A 17,972-nucleotide genomic window follows, 5' to 3' on the forward strand; every position below is an offset into this window, starting at 1 on the left:
ATCGCCATGTTGGCCAGGCCAGTCTTGAACTCTTAGGCTCAGCCGATCTGTCCATCTCAGCCTCCCAAAGTGTTGGGATTACAGGCATGAGCCACCGTGCCTGGCCGAGAACCACGGCTTTAGATCAGCCATTCTCAACGTCGGCTATACATTGAAAGTGCTTGAAGAGCTTTTAAAAATCCCAAAAGCCCAGCCGGGTGCGGTGGCTCATGCCTGTAATCCCAGCACTTTGGGAGGCCGAGGTGGGCGGATCACCTGAGGTCAGGAGTTTGAGACCAGCCTGACCAACATGGTGAAACCCGTCTCTACTAAAAATACAAAATCAGCCGGGCATGGTGGCTCATGCCTGTAATCCCAGCTACTCAGGAGGTTGAGGCAGGAGAATGCTTTGAACCCGGGAGGCAGAGGTTGCAGTGAGCCGAGATCACACCATTGCATTCCAGCCTGGGCAACAAGAGCAAAAAACTCCGTCAAAAAAAAAAAAAAAATCCCAAAAGCCCGGGCCCCATCCCAGGACAATGAATCAAATTAATGTTGCTGGGGGTGGGACCCAGGCTGCACTTGTTTTTAAAGCTCAGAGCGTGTCATCAGGTTCTGCAGGATTCTCTGATTTTGAGGGCAGTGCCTACTTTCCCCCTCACTTCTTGGTGGGTGCAGTCCACGTGTGACATGACGAAATGGCCTCACAGGATGTTTCTCCTGAGTCCCTTTACCCTCTGAGGTTGGGAACCTTTCTCCATTTTCTCTCAGGAATTACATATACTTGTTTCCTCCTGCCTACAGTGCTTTTCCCATGCCCTGTTTGCTTGTGTCAACCTGTTAAATCTCACCTTTGCTGTTGCTTCCCCTGGCTGGGCGTGGTGGCTCATGGCTGTAATTCCAGCAATTTGAGAGGCCCAGGCAGCAGGATCACTTGAGCCCAGGAGTTTGAGACCAGTCTGGGCAACATAGCAAGATCCTATCTCTAAAAAAATAAAATTAGCCAGGTGTGGTGACATGCACCCGTAGTCCCAGCTACTCGGGAGGCCAAGGTGAGAGGATTGCTTGAACCTAGGAGTTCAAAGCTGCCGTGAGTTATGATTACACCACTTCACTGCAGCCTCGGCAATAGAACAAGACCACCTCTCTCTCTTTCTCTCTGTCTCTGTCTCTGTCTTTCTACTATCTATCTATCTATCTATCTATCATCTATCTACCTATCTATGTGTATATTTCTTCTCCAGTAAAGCCTTACCTTACTCTGTGTGTTAGTCTAGGTCCTCCTGTTTAAGACTCTGTATTTCTCCCATGTAGGATCCTAATTTAAAATGTTAGAAAATCAAACTTCTCCGTTAGATTTTATCTCAAAGAAAAAACAAAAATGAGGTCAGACTGCCACCAAGACAAATGAGAAAATCCATTTTCTTGCCACTGTCCAGCATAAACTGTGCAGAGACTCCAACAAGGTGATGGGTAAATGACTTTGCCTGGAAAAGGCCCCCGTCATCCTCCGTTCTCACCCGCCCCCCGTATTTCATGTATTTATTGCATCTCTTGGGGGAGGAGCCGCTTGCACATAAATGCACAGCTGTAAGTATTTACTGGTGCATATTTATTAAAGTGTGCACTACCCATATCTGCAGAGTGCGAGGGTGGGTTCCTGACTTTAAGAAATTCACAGAAGGGTTGAGGAGTGTCCTCAGGCTTGTAAGGACAGACCTCCTGGGGGCACCACTGTAACATGCAGGGTACCACTGTTCTGCCCGCCTCCTTGGGCACTACCCCAGCTATACTGCAAGCCCTCACAAGTCAAAGCTGAGGGTGGTCTTGTATGTGTGGCCTGCTAGAAGGGGACCATGTTGCCCTGGCTTGGCAATGTATCCCAGAATATTTCTGAGTCCTTCATGTGATCCCTTGTTATTTCTCCTTTTGTTATGGCACCAGAATATGGATCCAGTGAAAAACCTGGTTAGGAGACAAATTTGAGTGTCTCTCTGTTCAGAGCCCTCTCTTCACTCCTTTCCCCTCATTCAGCTTGTGGTGTTTGCCTCTTAGCCACACAGCTTGAAGTCTCTTGTCCTCAGCCCTTCATGGAAATGAATCTCCCTGCATTTCTCCCTCCATGCTCTCCTGGGTGACTCTTCTCAGTTTGCCCCCACATCCATTCTCGGCTCTTCTTTGCCGTGCTGTGTGTCACGGAGGCTGGTCCCTGCAGGCGGTACCATCCGGTTTGTCTGGTGTGCTTTTGCTCCTGCAGGAAACATTTAGTTCTTGTTCATAAGGCATGCAGGCTGTGCATCAGCTTTGCCTTTGCTGAGTTCTAACAGACTAGACTTGGCTCAGTTCCATGCACTCTTCCCATATCTGGAGCCAGATCCTATCTGGCACCTGCTCTTCTCAAGGCCAAAAGCAGACACTGAAGTGCATGCCAACCACACCAGTGCATTTCAAGTTCTGTTAGAAGTGGTGTTTGTCGGCCAGGCGCGGTGGCTCACACCTGTAATCCCAACACTTTGGGAGGCCGAGGCAGGCGGATCACGAGGTCAGGAGATCGAGACCATCCTGGCTAACACGGTGAAACCCCATCTCTACTAAAAATACAAAAAATTAGCCGGGCGTGGTGGCGGGCGCCTGTAGTCCCAGCTACTCGGGAGGCTGAGGCAGGAGAATGGCATGAACCCGGGAGGCGGAGCTTGCAGTGAGCCGAGATCGCGCCACTACACTCCAGCCTTGGCGACAGAAAGAGACTCTGTCTCAAAAACAACAACAACAACAACAACAAAAAAAACCAAAGTGGTGTTTGTCACATCTGCTTGCATTCCATTGACCAAAGCAAGTCATATGGCTAAGCTCAAGGTCAAAGGGGCAAGGAAGTATATTCTGCTTACAGGAGCACATGACATTGGCTGGGAGGAATGGGTCAATTGAGAACAAACAGTACAGTCTTCCACACCTAGCTCCCTTCCCCTCCAGCTTCTAGTTGGGTCCCCTTAACTCTATCCACCTTTCTCTGTAAATAGCTTCTGCATTTAACTGTCTTTACTTAACCCTTCTGTGTATGCCATCTGCTTCCTGCAGGGACCCTACCTGATACACCAGGACTGAATTGGGATCTGCCTACTTCTTTGACTCTTAATTCAAAGGCTGTATTTACACAGCTAACAATTTATTATAGGTAGACCTCCACTTTACTCTGATGAAGTATATCTATAATGAACATGAGTACATACAGAAATAATTCTTTCACTGTGAAGAGCTCTTGTTTATACTGTAAGTGCACTTAGATTTTTAGTGTGGTTGATAATCTTTGGTTTTAGTTATAACCTTTATGATAATTTTTAGTTCAGTTTGTGATATAATTTAATAACAGTTATTTTAATACCAAAGAAAAGAGAAAAATTACAGATGAATATTTATGTTATTAAGCTAGATCAATTTCTTGTAAGTAATCCAATGTCAAACATATTGAGCCGGCCTATAATATCCCTCAGGTACAAGTGACAGTAAAGCTTATAGACTTACGAGAGATAGAGTGATATGTAATGCATACAGTTCATAATAAAGCCCATTGAATTGACATGGGTGATCTTCCTATGTATTTCTCTTTTTTTTATTTCTTTTTTATTTTTTTAGACGGAGTCTCGCTCTGTCGCCCAGGCTGGAGCGCAGTGGCGCGATCTCGGCTTACTGCAAGCTCCGCCTCCCGGGTTCACGCCATTCTCCTGCCTCAGTCTCCTGAGTAGCTGGGACTACAGGCGCCCAACACCACTCCCGGCTAATTTTTTTTTTGTATTTTTAGTAGAGACGGGGTTTCACCTGTTAGCCAGGATGGTCTCTATCTCCTGACCTCGTGATCCGCCTGCCTCGGCCTCCCAAAGTGTTGGGATTACAGGCGTGAGCCGCCGCGCCCGGTCGATTTTCCTATGTATTTCTGCATGTGATGATTGAAAAAAGAAATCACAAAGAAGATCTGTTTTGCAAAAAGTGTTTTTTTAGTTTTTTTTTGAGACAAAGTTTCGCTCTTGTTGGCCAGGCTGGAGTGCAGTGGCGCAATCTCAGCTCACTGCAACTTCTGCCTCTCCGGTTCAAGGGATTCTCCTGCCTCGCCCTCGCGAGTAGCTGGGATTACAGGCGTCACCACCACGCCTGTCTAATTTTTTGTATTTTTAATAGAGACAGGGTTTCACCATGTTGGCTGGGCTGGTCTCGAATTCCTGACCTCAGGTGATCCACCTGCCTCGGCCTCCCAAACTGCTGGGATTACAGGCCTGAGCCACTGCGCCTGGCCACAAAAAGTGTTTTTTAAACAGTTTTATTGAGACCAGGCGTGGTGGCTCACACCTGTAATCCCAACACTTTGTGAGGCCGAGGCAGGCGGATCTCTTGAGGCCAGGAGTTTGAGACCAGCCTGGCCAACATGGTGAAACCCCGTCACTACTAAAAATACAAAAATTAGCTGGGAGTGGTTGCACATGACCGTAATCCCAGTTACTCAGGACGCTGAGGTTGCAACGAGCCAAACCTGGGAGGCAGAGGTGAGCTCAGTGAGCCGAGATCGTGCCACTGTATTTCAGCCTGGGTGACAGAATGAGACTCTGTCTCAAAAAAATAATAATAATAATAATTAAAAAAACAGCTTTAATGAGATATCCATTGACATGAAATAAAGTGTGCATATGGACAATTATAATTTGATGTTTTGTTATATGTATACATCTGTGAAACCATCGCCACATTGGAAATAATGAGTGGAGCAGTATGAGTTCCCTATGGCTGCTTTAACAAATTACCACAAACTTAGTGGCTTAAAACAACATAATTTTTTTTTTTTTTTTTTTTTTTTTAGACAGAACCTTGCTCTGTCGCTCACACTGAAATCACTACAGCCTCAAATTCCTGGGCTCAGGTGTGCACCACCATGTTTGGTTGATTTTTTTATTTTTATTTTTATATTTATTTATTTATTTAGACAGAGTCTCACTTTGTCGCCCAGGCTGGAGTGTAGTGGTGCAATCTCGGCTCACTGCAACCTCCGCCTCCCAGGTTCAAATGATTCTCCTGCCTCAGCTTCCCAAGTAGCTGGGATTACAGGCGCCCACCACCACGCCCTGCTAATTTTTTTTTTTAGTGGAGATGAGGTTTCACTATGTTGGCTAGGCTGGTCTCGAACTCCTGACCTCAAGTGATCCGCCCACCTCGGCCTCCCAAAGTGCTGGGATTACAGAGTGAGCCACCGTGCCGGCCTATTGTTTTTATTTTTTAAGAGATAGTCTCGATATGTTGTACAGGTTGGTCTTAAACTCCTGGACTTAAGCAGGCCTCCCGAGTAGCTAGGATTACATGTGCGTCCCACCACACCCAGCTGAAACAACATAATTTTATCATCTTACAGTTCTGAAGGTCAGAAGTCTGCAAGGGGTCTTGGAGGGCCAAAATCAAGATATCAGCAGGGCTGTACTCCTTTCTGGAGACTCTAGGAGATAATCTATTTCCTTGCCTTTTCCAGCTTCTAGAGGTTTCTTGTATTCCTTGGCTCATGGCCCCTTCCTCCATCTTCAAAGCCAGCAATGTTGCATCTCTCTGACCATTTGCTATGGTTTGCACATGGTTTGTTTCAGCCCAAAACTTATGTTGTGAGTTGATTTTCAATGTGGCTATGTGGGAGGTGGGGGCTCGTGGGAGGTGTTTAGGTCATGCGGAAGATCCCTCATGAATAGATTAATGCTGTCCCTCAGGGGTGAGTGAGTTCTTGCTCTCACTGGAATGGATTAGTTCCTGAGAGAGCAGGTTGTTAAAAAGAGTCTGGCTTCCTCAGTTTCTCTCTTGCTTCCTTTCTCACAATGGGGTCTCTTTGCACATACCCACTCTCCTTCTGTTTTCCACCATGAATGGAAGCAGACTGAGGCACTCACCAGATGCAGTTGTCCAATTTTGGAATTTCCAGCCACAGAATCATGAGCCAAATGAAACTCTTTTCTTTATAAATTACCTAGCCTCAGGTATTCTGTTACAGTAACTCAATATTGACCAAGACACCATTCTTCCGTAGTCATACTTCCTTCTGACTCTGAATGCTTTTGCCTCCCTCTTCCATTTTTAAGGACTTTTGTCATTACATTGTCCCAGCCAGATAATCTAAGATAATCTTAAAGTCAGCCGGCTAGCAACTTTAATTCCATCTACATCCTTAACTCCCCTTTGCCATGTAAAGTAACATATTCACAGGTTCTGGGGATTAGGACATGGAAGTCTTTGGGGAACCATGATTCTGTCCATTACTATTCTTATCACTTCTAAACATTTCCTCAAGCCCTTTGTAACCCCTCCCTCCAGCCCTTCCCCATTCTTCTATTCCCAAGTAACCACTGGTCTGCTTCCTGCCACATTATCTTGAGTTTATATGAATGGAGTTAGACAGTCTGTATTCTTTTTTGTCTGGATTTTTTCTAAGGGTGATAATTTTGAGATTCATTCATGCTGTTTCATGTATCAGTCATTGATTCCTTTTTATTGCTGAGTAGTATTCCATTGTATGTTGCATTATGGTTTGTTTCTCTATTCATCTATTGATGGACATTAGGATTGTTTATGGTTTTTACAGTTTCTATCTACTACAAATAGAGCTGCTATGAGCATTTGCTTATCAGTTTTTGTATGGAACTACGCTATTTCTCTTGGATAAGTATCTATAACTGGAAAGGTTGGATCCTATTATAGATATATGTTTTAACTCTTTCAGAAACAAACTTTGTGAAGTGATTAAAAAAAAACAACAAAATGGTTGTATCATTTTACATTTGTACTAACTGTGTATGAGGTTTATAGTTTCCCCACATCCTCACCAACACTTGATGTGGTAGGTTTTTAACATTTCAACCACACAATATATCTTTTTAAAGATCAGGCTCTGATATTTACCCCCTGGGTGACTTTTGTTTGTTTAAGACAGGGTCTCGCTCTGTCCAGGCTAGAGAGCAGTGGCACAATCACAGCTCACTGCAGCCTCATCCTCCTGGGCTCAAGCGATCCTTTCACCTCAGCCTCCTGAGTAGCTTGGATTACAGGCCTGCGCCACCATACCGGACTAATTTTGTAGTTTTTGTAAAGATGGAGTTTTGCCATTTTGCCCAAGCTGGTCTTGAACTCCTGGACTCAAGCAATCCTCCCACCTCAGGCTCCCAGGTAGCTGGGACTACAGGCATGCATCATCATGCTTAGCTAATTTTTAAGTTGTTTTGTAGAGATGGGGTCTCCCTATGTTGCCTAGGCTTGTCTCTAACTCCTGAGCTCAAGCCATCTTCCCAGATCGGCCTCTCAAAGTGCTGGGAATATAGGCATGAGCCACTGTGTCTGGCCCAGTTATGTGTTTTTTATCATAGACACACAAATATAATGAAAAACACCCAAATCCCCTTGATTTTTTTTCTATTTATATGTCTTAAAGATATCAAAGTGTTTATCATTTAATTGTCTATTGTAGTAACGAAGGAAAAAGACCAATAGGTAAATATCCTCAATGGTGACTACATGTGATACACAACATGCTATGCAGTATACTACACCTATTTTTTTTTTAAACTTGGATGTTTCTGGCTACAGGTCGAACAAGTTTGTAGGAACAGTATTCCTAATGAATTTATGGCCCCCTGTGTTGCTCAGAGACTAGGGCTCATCAGATAGTAATGTCAGTTAAGCAGAAAATAGCCTTTTTCCCTCTGAGTTATCTTGCTCTACTCAGATCATTGTAAGGTGAAAGAGATCCACATGTGCATTTCTTCCCGTTGGTGTATAGACCCTGACTGAGGGATATAGGCCAAGCCTCCATATTCTGGAAAGGCTAATGATAACATAAACCCAGTGCACAGTTTATGATCCCTGTCCCATGTCATTTTCCTTCTCACCCCTCACTTCTCTACTCCTCCTTCCCAGAGGCTTCTTTTGCTTCCTAATCACCCAGTCCCCCTGTTCTCTGCAGCACCAAAATTAGATCTTCAGTGTGTTTTTCTATCAAGAGTGAGTGTTGCTCACTCCTACTAGGATGGCTACAATTAAACAACCAACCAAACAACCAACAGAAAATAACAAGTGTTGGTGAGGATGTGGAGAAATTGGAACACTCACACATGGCCAATTGCAATGTAACACAGTGCAGCAGCTGCTGAAAGAGCTGGGCAGTTCCTCAAGGAGTTAAACGTAGAATTACCAAGTGATCCAGCAATTCGTCTTTGTAGTATACACTGCAGGATTGAACGCAAGAACCCAAACACATACTTACACACCAGTGTTCATCGCAGGGTCGTTTACCATAGCCAAAAGGTAGAAGCAGCCCAAGTGAATGGATAGACAAAAGGTGGCATATCCATACAATGGAATATTATTCAGCCTTAAAAAAGAATGAAGTTCTGAGTCATATTGCAACATGGATGAACTTTGAAAGTATTGGGTTAGATGAAATAAGCCAGATGCAAAAGGACAGATAGTGTATGATTGCCCTTCTATGAAATATCTAGAATGGGCAGAATCAGAGACAGAAAATGCATTAGAGGTTACCAGAGGCTGCAGGAGGAAGGCATGAGGAGTTATTGCTTAGCGGGAACAGAGTTTCAGTTTGTGAAAAGGAGAAAGTTCTGGAGACAGATGGTGGTGATAATTGTACAACATCATAAATGTGATCAACATCATGAACTGAACATTTACAAATGGCCAAAAGGGCAATTTTTATGTTATATATATTTTACCACAATAAAAAAATGCAGAAAAATAGAGAATGGCTGAGTGTGATGGCTCATACCTGTAATCCCAATACTTTGGGAGGCTGAAGCAGGAGGATTGCTTGAGCCCAGGAGTTCGAGACCAGCATAGGCAACATAGCAAGACCCCGCATCTACAAAATAAATAAATAAATAAATAAAAAATTAGCTGAGTGTGGTGGCACATGGCTGTAGTCTTAGCTATACAGGAGGCTGAGGTGGAGGATCTCTTGGTCCTGGGAGGTCGAGGCTACAGTGAGCTGTGATTGCACCACTGCACTCCAGCCTGGGTGACAGAGCAAGACCCTGTCTCAATAAATAAATAAATAAATACATAAAATATTTAAAGAAAAATTGTAGTGTGTTTTTTTTTTCTTTTTTTTTTTTGACAGGGTCTTGCTGTGTCACCCAGGCTAGGATGCAGTGGTGTGATCACAGCTCACTGCAGCCTTGAAGAGTCTCAAACTCCTGTCCTCAAGTGATCTGCCTACCTTAGCCTCCCAAAGTGCTGGGATTACAGGCATGAGCCACCTGGGCCGCCTGGCCCAATTTTTAAATTTTTTTGAAGAGATGGGGGTCTCGCTATGTTGCCCATGCTGTTCTCAAACTCCTGGACTCAGGCAATCCTCCCATCTCAGTCTCCTGAGTAGCTGGGACTACAGGTGCTGTACCATGCTCAGCTAATTTTTTTTAATTTTTAGTAGAGATGGGGTTTTGCTATGTTCCCCAGGCTGGTCTCCAACTTCTGGGCTTGAGCAATCCACCCTCCTCGGCCTCTCAGAGTGTTGGGATTACAGGTGTGAGCCACGTGCCTGGCCCAATTATACTTTTATTAAGCTGGGAACATATAATAATCTGGTTTCAGTTAATAAATCATGATCTTAAGGATATCTTTTGAGGGCTTGCTTTAATGAACAAATGAGAATAATTCCTAATTAGTATAGCACTTTTCGGGGGAAGCTTGGAGGAAAAAAAAAACAACCCAGTAAAATGAGATAATAATTACTATGCTAGAATCCAAGAATATATCTGGAATATCCAAGGTCACATTTTCGGATGCATGCTAACAATATCAGCACCACAGTAAGGGAAAACACAATTTCTAGTTATGGAATATTTACTAATGCATGAGAAACAATTCATTAGCTTTGTTGAAGGAGAATTTGTGCCAATTAATTGATCAGAGCTATGTATATCTATCTATCTATCTATCTATCTATCTATCTATCTATCTATACTTTTTTTTTTTTTGAAATGGAGTCTCGCTTTGTCGCCCAGGCTGGAGTGCAGTGGCGTGATCTCAGCTCACTGTGAGCTCCGCCTCCCAGGTTCATGCCATTCTCCTGCCTCAGCCTCCCGAGTAACTGGGACTACAAGCGCCCGCCACCACGCCCGGCTAATTTTTTGTATTTTTAATAGAGACGGTGTTTCACCGTGTTAGCCAGGATGGTCTCGATCTCCTGACCTCGTGATCTGCCCGCCTCGGCCTCCCAAAGTGCTGGGATTACAGGCATGAGCCACCGCGCCCGGCCTGATCAGAGCTATATTTTAATACACTTTTGAAAACACTTGTCCTGAATCAGCTAATTATTCGTAGATGGTTATTGAAACATTATACTAAAACTCAGAAGCCACATTCCTGTATTTATTTATTTCCTGCCAATTAGTTCAAAGGTGATTGCAGTGTCATTGCATGGGGACTCCCCTCACAGTTCATGTACAGATTGGCAATTACCAGTTCTTTTTCTCTGACTGGAATATGTATTCCTAGTGCTGGAGGCTTTGCCTCAAATGTCCCTGTTTCCAAGTTGGGAGTATGTATTTATCCTGTCTGTGCCATCTTTAGGAAATTCACAGCAAGGTTTTGCTCGTTGATTCAGAAAACCTTTTTCCTGTTTTAGCAGTCTCTTCACCTAGGGTTGGTTGTTACATGAAGGATCTAACATCGCGCAGCTTCTGAAATGCCAGACGCGTAGGGTTTTAAGAGATGAAAACAGAACATATTTACCCATTTTCGGATCAGTATGGCCTGCAAGATGCTTTCTGGGACACAATAACAGGTCAAATGCAAATGTAACAACAAAGCAAAAAGCAAAAGGACGCTCAAGTTACCCAAGGATGAGGTAGCTGCACTGAGAGTCCTGAAAACCGAAGAGCAGATACTATGTACAAAAGAGCAAGTAGAAAACAGCACGAACTGTTTACATGTATGTAAACAGTCACATGGCTCCATGACCTGCCATGTTTACGCCATTAAAATGATTAGCAAGCCTTTTCTTCGTGCAGCAAAGGTTCGATATTGCCAGCTTCTGTCAAAACCATCCCGTAATGCAAATTAGTGGAGTCCAAATTCCTTAGGTCTCATTAATTATGAGCTTGCTGGCACCTAGCAAGAAACATGCACAGGTTTGAAATTCAAACCCTGAAAGCAGGAAAGTTGAATAAGGCAGGAAGGAAAAAATAAAATGTGTTCACAGTTGAAAAACAGGATGGACTAAAATGTAATGGCAACATAATTAAGTGGGAGTTTCACATTTGAAGGTGTTACTGGACAGCGGTTAGATATGTTCTCCTGCCTTTAGCTGACTTTCCCTGGGGGTCCTGGCGGGGTGGGGGTGAGTGAAGGGAACTAGACTCAGGGTGGTTACGGCAGGGGTCTGGGGGCCTGTCTCAGCACCAGGCTTTCATTTCTGGTCAGGATGGAAGCTGGCGGGAGCATTTAGAACTAAGAACTTGCTCTCAATCTCTGGTTTAAATCCACTCTGTGAAAGTCTGGATTTAAATCCACTCTGCAAAATTCAGTCCAACACCCACAGGCTTGCTTTATTTCAGAGTAAACTGTTTCATAGCAAAACGCCCGAACATGTCTGACTCTGCCTCCAATTGTGCAGGCACCCCACAGAGACAGGAAGCTGCCACTCACGGTGAGAGCATGAAGTTTGGAACCGCCCCCAGGGACACAACCGGGTGACCCCCTGACCGTCCCTGGGCCTCAGTTTCCTCATGTGTAAAATAGGGACAGAAACAATGTCTTCTTCAGGGTTGTTACGGGGAGTCAATGAGGTCATTCTTGTAGAAGGGTGTGGAAGTGTCCAGCTGATGGCAGACGCTATTTGACAAATACATAGGGGGCATGCTCTTGGCTGTTGTTTTAAGATGACAAATACGAGGGAGGAATCTTTTGCCTCCTAAGCGGACATAAAGGGATTATATTCTCCTTAAGCCTCCTGGGAACCTGGAGGAGAGAGACGTTGGTGGGAGAAGGGGATGAAGGGAAGGAGGGCATGAGGAGAGAGAGAGAGAGAGTCCTTGATGTCTTCAGCGACATGGGAAAGAGACAAGGTGTGCCCTGTATTCCTCTCTCCTCACCTTCTGTCTCTCCAATCCCTTTCCCTGCCTGAGCCCAGTTCTCCACGCCTGAGGCCCACTGAGGCAAGGTCTCGTCTCTGCTGGCTGTAAGCCAGTCTTCTTCTTCTTTATTTATTTTTGTAGAGACAGGGTCTCACTATATTGCCCACGCTGGTCTCATACTCTAAGGGCTCAAGCAGTCCTCCCACCTCGGCCTCCCAAAGTGCTGGGATTACAGGCATGTGCCACTGCGCCCGGCCCACCGGTTTTCTTTTTGCACGTTGCTCAATAAAGGCTGAAGCGTCGCCCCTTCCAGGAATTGTTGGTTCTTTAGCAGGAAATGTTGAAACCCTAAGAAATCCTGCAGGATTCCAAGAATCTCAGGCCATGCCCTGGGGACCTGAGAAATCCTCAGCAGTGACATGACCCGGTGTGACCGACACCTGCTGGGAAGTTTGGCGGGCTGCAGTCCTTAAGTCCCTCTTCTGCACTCGAGCACTTGAGCACCAGGACTCTTGTGGCTTTAGGTGTGACAGGGTGTGCAGGAACCCCAAATACCCATGGCGTTCAGAAGCCGTGGCCTCACCAGGAGGACCTCTGGTCCCAGAGGGGGACTTGAGCAATGACGGCCTAGGAGGCATGATTCTGGAAAGATTCTGGAGGGACACAGCACAAGCACAAGCACAGAGATTAAATGCCAACGAGCACCACTGTGGGGACCCCAGAGCACCAGGGATGGACAGAAGGCTGTAGAACTACACAGTCATGCAGCGGCTGTCGGCTCCAGTGGCTGTGGAGCTCTGAGCACATGACAGGTCCACACTGAGATGTGCTGTGAGTGTGAAATACACTCATGATAACAAAGGCATAGTAAAATGTCTCACCGAAAATTTTCATACTGATTGCAGCTTGAAATGATAGCATTTTTTGATATACTGGATTAAATAAAATACATTATTAAAACAAATTCCACTTCTTTCTTTTTACCATTTAAATTATGTCTATTAGAAAATTGAGGACGGGGCCGAGTGCAGTGGCTCACACCTGCAATCCCAGCACTTTGGGAGGCCGAGGCGGGCGGACCACGAGGTCAGGAGATTGAGACCATCCTGGCAAACATGGTGAAACACCGTCTCTACTAAAAAATACAAAAAATTAGCCGGGCGTGGTGGCAGGCGCCTGTATTCCCAGCTACTCAGGAGGCTGAGGCAGGAGAATGGCGTGAACCCGGGAGGCAGAGCTTGCAGTGAGCCGAGATCGTGCCACTGCACTCTAGCCTGGGCGACAAAGCGAGACTCAGTCTCAAAAAAAAAAAAAAAAAAAAAAAAAGGAAAGAAAAATTGAGGACGGGTGTGGTGGCTCACGTCTGTAATCCCAGCACTTTGGGAGGCTGATTGGAAATGATCACTTAAGCCCAGGAATTTCAGACCAGCCTGGGCAACAAAAAAAACTATTTTTTAATTAGCTAGATGTGGTGGCATGCACCTGCAGTCCCCACTACCCAGGAGATGGAGGTAGGAGGATCACTTGAACCCAGGATGTGGAGGCTGCAGTGAGCCATGATCGCATCACTGCACTCCAGCCTGGGTGACAGAGTGAGATCCTGCTTCACACACACACCCAAAGAAAAAATAAGTTGGGGAAACGTGGAAATGAAAGAAAAATTTTAAGTTAAAAAAAAGAAAGAAAATTGCGATTGACTTTGGTCAGCACTAGGCTAAAAGTTTCTACAGAGGAAAACAGGCCACACCTGACAGTTCAAAGGCGGCAGGTTCCTTAGGGCTAATACTGCGGGGGAAGTGGAGCAATGGTAAATTTCTAAGGAGGGTGCAGTGCGGAGAGCACTCACTCAGGCAGAGTGACGAGGGCAAAGTTAACAGGTTGTTAAATGTGCAAGGACGAAAAATATATCTCTCCTGTGCATGTCTCTGCAGGAGCTACTAGAGAATATATTTCAGCAACAGAAAATAGTAAACCAGGAAGGAAGACAAGAAAGCAGGAGACAAGGTCCCATGCTGGAAAGAGGTTGGGGTATTTTAGGACACTAGCCGTGTGCTGGGTTTAAAGCTCAACTGGTATACTGCAGAGCAGGAGGACACATGGCTCTCAGTGGCAGTGTTGGGGTGGAGACATGGGCGAGTTAGGTTATTTAATGTGTGTGAGCATTTGGGGAAAGCATTTGGAAAAAAAATCAGAGAACATCTCTAGAAAACTAAGCAATTACATGAGACAGTTATTAATCCCAGAAAATACTCAAGAGTTGTACAAGAAAGGAAATGCAGTCATAGTTTGCCACGTGGATCAACAGAGAGCATATTAAGCTATAATAATAGAAAGACTCTATTAGGGGCCAGGCGTGGTGGGTCATGCCTATAATCCTAGTGCTTTGGGAGGCCTAGGTGGGAGGATTGCTTGAGGCCAGGAGTTCAAGACTAGATTGGGCAACAAAGTGAGACCCCCTTCTCTACAAAGTTTTAAAACTTAGCTGAGTGTGGTGGAGTGTGTCTTTAGTCCTAGCTACTTAGGAGGCTGAGGTGGGAGGATCACTTGAGCCCAGGAGGTTGAAGCTGCAGCGAGCCGTGATTGTGCCACTGTACTTCAGCCTGGGCAATGGAATGAGACCCTGTCTCAAAAAAAAAAAAAAAGACTATTAATTTTTTTTTTAACTCATAGTATCTAAATTGAGGGGATGGGTCAAGGCAAACTGGGGTAGTTAGGCCAGAAAAACCCTCCAGTATCATAACAGAAGTTGATGAAAATGACTAAAATTAATAAATTGAGAAATAACAGTATATGCAAATTATTTAGAAATATAGAGGAAAATTCTAGAAGGAACAGAATGGAGTGGAAAGTTGTTGCTCCTGGGGTGGAGGATGGGGGTGAAGAAAGATGGAACAAGGATTGCTAGTACCTTTGATTCAATTATGTACATGCTTTAGTTGGATTTAATAATAATTATTTTTTAAAGCACATGGCAATTTCTCACCCCATGAGCTTCTTTGGTGACATTTCAATTCAATTCTGGTGACATTTCAATGGGTTAATGCATTTTCTGTGAGTCACTTGCTACACTCAGTCCTGCCCTCTCTGCTGAGGGGCTGATGCCAGGTACCCACCCCTTACCACGGAGCCAGCAAGCTGTGCCTTTCCCTCGGGGACCCCATGCATGTCTCCTCCTTGCAGTCTTTCTCCTGTCATTCCACAGCTATTCAGGCCACCGTAGATTATTTTAGAGACAGTGGATAAGACGCTAATGAATACTTGGAGTAGCATTTGTTGAAAATGAAATGCTGGCATGCATATTTTAACAGGAATCAGTTTGGATCAGCAAATAAACACAGAGGTGGGGAAGACATGCAAGGGGACCTCTTCTCTCCTCTAGTGTTTCATCAACTCAAGGAAACTTGTTTTTCAAGGCAGCTATTTCTCTACCTAACTGCATCATTTTTCCCCAGCTACGTTTTCAGAGAAAGAGTTCCCCATCTTGTATTTCACAACTGACAGTATTTGCCAAGAATTCACTAGGAAAAAAACACAAAACATGTCTTTTCTGTATGGATGTGAGCACATGTAAAAAGCTGGGTTCTGACTGTGTGGTGGATTTTTAGAACCACCATTTTTAATGGCTAGAGTTAAAGTCTCCCATTTGTAGTTTCTCTCTCTCCCCCTCTTGTCCCCTCCTTCCCTCCTCCACCTTTTTTTTTTTTTCCTCTCTCTCTCTCTCTCTGTCTCCTTCATTTGCAAGCTCACATAACCTTGTACAATTGAATCCTTACCCTGGAGATTGTCCTAGCAGAACCAATTGTGCCCTAGGGAATAAATGATAGGAGAATTGAAACACTGTGCCCTAGGGAATAAATGATAGGAGAATTGAAACATTGTGCCCTAGGGAATAAATGATAGGAGAATTGAAACATTGTGCCCTAGGGAATAAATGATAGGAGAATTGAAACATTGTGCCCTAGGGAATAAATGATAGGAGAATTGAAACATTGTGCCCTAGGGAATAAATGATAGGAGAATTGAAACATTGTGCCCTAGGGAATAAATGATAGGAGAATTGAAACATTGTGCCTTAGGGAATAAATGATAGGAGAATTGAAACATTGTGCCTTAGGGAATAAATGATAGGAGAATTGAAACATTGTGCCCTAGGGAATAAATGATAGGAGAATTGAAACACAGTGTCAACATATGGTAGAAGAATTGTCAATAATGTTTTGAAAAAGTGGGGAGATTGGAGGCTATTACCCTGGGAGGAGGAAGCAATTGTTTAATAAATGTAAAAGCCACAGAAATGCAACAACGTCTTGTTTGGCAAATATTTCATTTGTGGGAACCACTGACTGAAGTCATTTGAAAATGTAGCAGAAGCATCCCAAACAAGTTAGAGGATCAGAACTGGCCATGTCATTGCATCAAGGTAGCCACCTTCTACTGCAGAAGCATCTTTCTGAAAGAGGGACTTTTTGTCATGCTCATTGTGGAATGCTTTTTTGTGTGTGCGTGTGTAAGAAATACTAGTTTTATTTAACCGGTTTTCACAGGTGAATATTTATTGTATAAAAACTTGACAGATTGTACAGTTTATGTATAGTTCAAACTAATGAACGAAAAGGTAGGTCCCACAGATGCAAAAACACTGTATGAATCAAGCTAAAGGCGGATTTACACACGGTACAGCTCTCCGTGTGGCCAGGGTGGTGGTCAGTTCTAAGTATATACTTCAAAAATGTACAAAAATAAGGTTTTGATTTTATTTTGCTCATCATACATTCAACATGATTGCAAGCTCAGAAGCCTAACTACAAATATGGCTCTGGAGTCTGGAGTCAGTACCCACTCCTGGAAGGAATGCACGTGTCTATCAACGCAGGGCACACTTGGACACCATACTGAATTCACCATATTATATAAACATAAAAGCACAGACCAAGAACATTCAATGATGAATATAAGGTAGTTCTTTTTTGTTTGGAAAGGAGATTTTGCATTTAATAGTGTACCAAAGTAATTTTAATTTATTAAATAAAATGTATTCTAAGTGAACCTAAAAATTACACTATGTAAACATAAAAATACTTTATTTTGGTGTAATACATCAATCATATCTGCAAAAAGAAAACCAAAACTGTATATAAAGTAGCCTTTCTCACCCAGCAACAAGAAGCACTCATGTAGTTATTTTTCAAAAGGGTCAAAAAAACTATTTAAAACCCGCTAAAGACTAACTTGTAACTTAGATATTCAAACTTAAGCTATTCGGTGCTTCACTAACACTGCAAAGCAAGCTTTCTTCTAGAGACATTGCTTTTCTTATATTAACTGGGTAAGAACTGGATGTATTTTAAAAAGAAGGGGAAACCAACTGATATCTCAGCATGAATCTTAAACATATGTCTGGTTTAGGAGTGTGCTCCTCAGTGAATGTTTCATCAGAAGTATTTGTTGTAGAAGCTAAGTCTTACTTTTGATTTGGAATTTCCCAAATCTGAGGTATTGGTACCTACTTGGAGAAAAAGCCAATGCCTCAGATCACTCTGTATCTCTATGTAGGCCAGGGGAAATGAGGTGGGCTAATACCCCTTTAGATTCTCTGTTCTAGAAGGAAAACGTGAGGAAAACAAACATTATTCCAGATTTTTCTGTCACAAAAATCAACAAAACACACTTCTGGTTTTATACAGTACTAGCCAAAGACAAGAGAAATTAGAGCTTCTAAGAGCAATCCTGTGCTCATCATTACACTGTTACAGTTGTGTGTATATAAGTATAAAATACTGATGCTTAGACAGAGAAGCATTGTAGTATTTTATTTTATTTTACTTTATTTTATTTTATTTTAAAGCTACAGTACTTTCAAACTACTCGATAATACATAGCGTGGATTTTCCC

General features: G+C 43.7%; 1 long non-coding RNA gene across 1 annotated transcript in view; it reads left to right on the forward strand.

Annotated features, from left to right (window-relative positions):
* The window catches only part of LOC129025079 (uncharacterized), a 29,081-nt gene extending 11,110 nt beyond the window's left edge, over positions 1 to 17,971 (forward strand). The window contains exon 3 of the long non-coding RNA XR_008497169.1: positions 17,926 to 17,971. This is a non-coding gene — a long non-coding RNA (uncharacterized LOC129025079). The remainder of the gene's footprint in view (positions 1 to 17,925) is intronic.
* Position 17,972: the final 1 nt, after the last annotated feature.

Source organism: Pongo pygmaeus, chromosome X (assembly GCF_028885625.2).
Source record: "Pongo pygmaeus isolate AG05252 chromosome X, NHGRI_mPonPyg2-v2.0_pri, whole genome shotgun sequence".
Lineage (NCBI taxonomy): Eukaryota > Metazoa > Chordata > Mammalia > Primates > Hominidae > Pongo > Pongo pygmaeus.